This window comes from Schistocerca cancellata, chromosome 9 (assembly GCF_023864275.1).
Source record: "Schistocerca cancellata isolate TAMUIC-IGC-003103 chromosome 9, iqSchCanc2.1, whole genome shotgun sequence".
NCBI lineage: Eukaryota > Metazoa > Arthropoda > Insecta > Orthoptera > Acrididae > Schistocerca > Schistocerca cancellata.
Genome location: NC_064634.1, coordinates 244,932,339 through 244,936,525, shown reverse-complemented (window position 1 = coordinate 244,936,525; position 4,187 = coordinate 244,932,339). Strand labels below are relative to the sequence as shown.

At 43.6% G+C, this 4,187-nt stretch overlaps 1 non-coding gene across 1 annotated transcript; it reads right to left on the bottom strand.

The window, feature by feature from the left end:
* Positions 1-651: 651 nt before the first annotated feature.
* On the bottom strand, positions 652-724 carry Trnat-agu (transfer RNA threonine (anticodon AGU)). Its single transcript has one exon. It is a non-coding gene; the product is annotated as a tRNA-Thr (tRNA).
* Between the last annotated feature and the right edge of the window lie 3,463 nt (positions 725-4,187).

The window sequence follows — 4,187 nt, the reverse complement described above, 5'->3', positions numbered from 1 at the left end:
GGTGGGGAAACGAAATGGGATTTGCTGAAGGATTCGTCTCGGTTATTCCTTTCTGTAGTTAGGGGAAACTGAAATGGCCATAATGGGATATGAACCTCGCTCTACCCGAAAATGAGTTTATTGTCTTAGCTATTGCACCTATCACTCTTCTCAACTGCACAAATTCTAGATACAAAGGAATTAATTAAATTAGCTGCCAGTGAGCATTAATTAAATCAGTGAAGAAAGTTAAAAATTTCTGGCGGACCGAAATTCGAACCTGGGTCCCCTGCTTTCTAGGCAGACGCGCTGACTACTGCGCCATCTGGACACAGACGTCATCGCAACTGCACAAAATAAACTAGCACGCCTCTCCTCAGACCCAAATTTTCAACTTATCCACACAACACTGATGTAGTTCCCCTTCCCCATTATCTTCATTACTCCTGGCAAATCGCCGATTCCCTTACGAGTACGAGGGTGCTGAGTATTGGCAATGAAGTGATCACTGGCCGTCCTTGCCTTAAATCATGTAAGTGGCGTCTATTCTTTAAGACATGTCCGCCGGAACAGCCATTCTATTGAAGCTGCAGCGGCTATAAATTAAGACACAAAAGATTTACATTAGCTGGCAGCTAGTACTGATTAAATCAACGAGTAAAGATGAAAATTTGTGCCAGACCTGGATTCGAACCAGGGTCTCGCGCTTACTAGGCAGATGCGCTGACCACTGCGCCATCCGGACTCAGTTGTCACCGTAACTACACGGACTATCCTAGTACGCCTCCCGTCAGACCCAAATTCTCAACTTACCCACACATTACGGATATAGCAGTGCCTCTTGCCCATTATCCTCATTACACGCTGCATTTCGCCGATTCCCGTAAGAGTTCGAGCGTGGCGTGCATCTGCACTGAAGGGATCAACAGGCCGTCAAAAAATGGTTCAAATGGTTCTGAGCACTATGGGACTCAACATGCTTTTTTATGCTGGGAGAGGAGAGGACAGTGACGGAGCAGTAAATACTGGCAGATTGTAAACACTGGTTGTATTATGGAAACAGCCAAGGAGACAGTGGCAGAGTGACAGAAAGAGAGGGACACAGTGGCAGTGGATCATTGTTGACAGTGGTAGAACAGTGCAAGGAAAAGAGGGAGGACACATTGCGAGGGGCAGGGGGTGAGTCAGTGATCTTGCGGATGGACACTATATGACAATGACAACAAGGAAGAGAGAGATAGTGACAGTGAGAAGAGATAGCAGCATAAAGGAAGTAATGAAGTATTAGTAATAAGTGAATGCGAGAGGGACAGTGACAGTAGACACACAGATAAATGGTTCAAATGGCTCTGAGCACCATGGGACTTAACATCTATGGTCATCAGTCCCCTAGAACTTAGAACTACTTAAACCTAACTAACCTAAGGACAGCACACAACACTCAGTCATCACGAGGCAGAGAAAATCCCTGACCCCGCCGGGAATCGAACCCGGGCGCGGGAAGCGAGAACGCTGCCGCACGACCACGAGCTGCGGACGACACACAGATATAAGACAATGAGCTGAGCTGAATGAGTGCGCGAAGGACTACTAGATATGAGTAGGTTAGAGTAAGGGAGCTTGTAGAAGTTTGAGGTGAGGTGCATGTTAAAACAGGGCGCGCCAAAAGTTTTGGGAAATTTTTTGAAATTGCTGAAGAAGGTAGAATGAGGCGGCTGTTACCCCACTTCTGTATCAGAGTCTTCTAAACAGAAGAATATTCGCCTTTTTTGTACTCCAGTAGGAGCATTTTTCCACTGGCAATAGTATATTCAGAAAATGAAAAGTTTTGGAGCGGTTGTAGGTTCTTCGCGAAATTCAGTTACAGTTGAGTCGTATACCAGAAACATGGTATTCTTAAGTCTAATTCACCGCCTGCGGCCCTTCACAAGAAGCACAAGGTTATCGACTAGGAGAAAACAAAGGAACGACTTGTACGTGATCGAGTGTAGTGGAACGCTTTTAGAAATCGTAACAGAATGACATGAAGTGGAACAATCATGTGAGATCGACTGCAGTGAAAGCAACCTGAAATCCATGCTGCAGTGGCACAGTGTTACGAAATGTTAGTTCAAGTCTAAGAATACGGATCACGGAAGTAAACTGTGGTGTTCTGTTCGCTGTTATTCAGTCGCAAACTTGGGGATTGACATTGCGTAGCATTTGTAACCCCTGTGACGCTGTCTTAGTCAACGTCTTCTGTCTGAAGGAAAACTGTGTTGTTGGGAAGGTGTTACAGTTTTCACCGGAACACGCGGGAACTGTCTAAACAGAAACTGTAGAGAACCGCACCAGCGAATCGCATCGCCTTTCCTCGTAGCAAGGAGTGTCTGACGCCACAGTGATACATACGGCTGTTTTTAACCTGATTAACTACTGATGGATGTAGTGCGGTAGTACTCATACCTCGGGCACATCTATTTCTGTACTTGTACAGTTTCCTGCTCTTCGTTTCCCGTAGCTTTCCTAAATCAGCAAATTACAAAGTATATTGATCGAGGTGGGCACTTGTATCTGTTCTTGATCCACTTGTGGTGGCGTAATGGTTGACGGAGGGTAAGATGTGTATGCCCTTCGCTTCGATACCATCGTAAATTAGTGCACGAAACTAGTGCAAAGGAAAGAACATCGCTATACTGAACTGAAAATAAGTAGCTCGTAACATTCAGATGCTTACATTGCTTATTGATTGATGCAGGGCTTAATGATGTGGTCTACCTTATGCATTGTGGTACACAGATCTATTTCGTTAATGAATCTAAGTCACAGTCGATTGAACGTATCAGTATGCTTCTTCGTTGTGGCAGGATAGCATTTTATTCACGACGCAATACGCAGAGGTTAGTGCTATTGCCAGAAAGAGAGTACCAATCCTGTTAAATACTAAAAAAATATATTTAGCATTACTGATAATCGTAGGTTGCCAGTAGCGCTGACATTTTCTTTTCTCTCTTTTTTTTTTTTTTTTTTTTTTTTTTTTTTTTTTTTTTTCCCTCGATTTCCGATCGTTCTACGCAGTGTAGGGAAGAAGGCATTGAGTAAGCTATACTACAGTGCTCTTCACCATTAGAGAAAAACATTTAATTCTTGCTGCTTGTTTGCTAGTTTGGTCAGGATAGTGATTCGTTTGTGATGACACCATTTGCTAAGTTGTCAGTGATGAAAACTTAAGTTGAAAGGAAGGTGAACTGCAAGATTTCTAGACTATTACTAATGAAAAGACAAGCATCGTCAGTGTTTTGCAAAGGCTGTACGCATGTGTTCTCGTGAGTCAACATACATTCTGAAAGAAAATTGCAAGAATTTCAGTGTGGCTGAATTTCTTTTCTCTCTTTACATTAAAATTACTCAACAGGAAATTTGCCTAGTAGTACTATTTTCGGGAAAGGTGGGCGTGATTATGCTCTCATCCAATAACTCGATGTTTCATTATATTCCATGCACTGCGGACACCATTTTGAAGCTTCTTGTCTTTAATTCGAACCAATCCGATTTTATCTTTTTTTTATGGATCGTAAGAGCAGATACTGAAATATTAAGGGAAGATCCCTCTTGACCACTCTGCGTAGTGAGTCAGATCTGTTCCTGTATCGTGTCTGGCAGCGAAGAGTGCTGGTACAGCGCCATGGTGGTATCGTCTTATTATGTGGTACTATGAAAGGAAGGGTGAGTGAGAAAGCACGTAAACCTATACTCTTTCGATCAAAAAATTATTAAATAGGTGAACCACCCGTGTTCACATGGCGATCTCAAAAACCTTTGCGTGTTCGTAACATCCACAGGAACCCCCAGTACCACTAGAGGAGCCAACGACCCGTTGAGCTTCACGTTCCCATCTAACGAATGAACTGCCGCCATCAGTGGTCGATAATGCCACCCACACTCGATTAATTGCGGAACATAGGACCTTCGCACTTAGCCTAGTGATCTTCAATTGTACTCTGCGTCTTGAGGACTAGATGAAGATTCTGAAAACTCCTTCTTCCTCCTAGATTCGACCCGTGTACATTCCAGTCGAAGTCGTCAAGTTATGTGGTGAAGACACTGGATCGCGTTGGCGAGGAGAAAGACTCAAATCCCTTTGGGCTACCTAGATGTAAGTTTTCCGTGGTTTCCGCAAATCGCCAAACGAAAATTTCTGAATGGGAACAAGACTTTCATGACTGTTT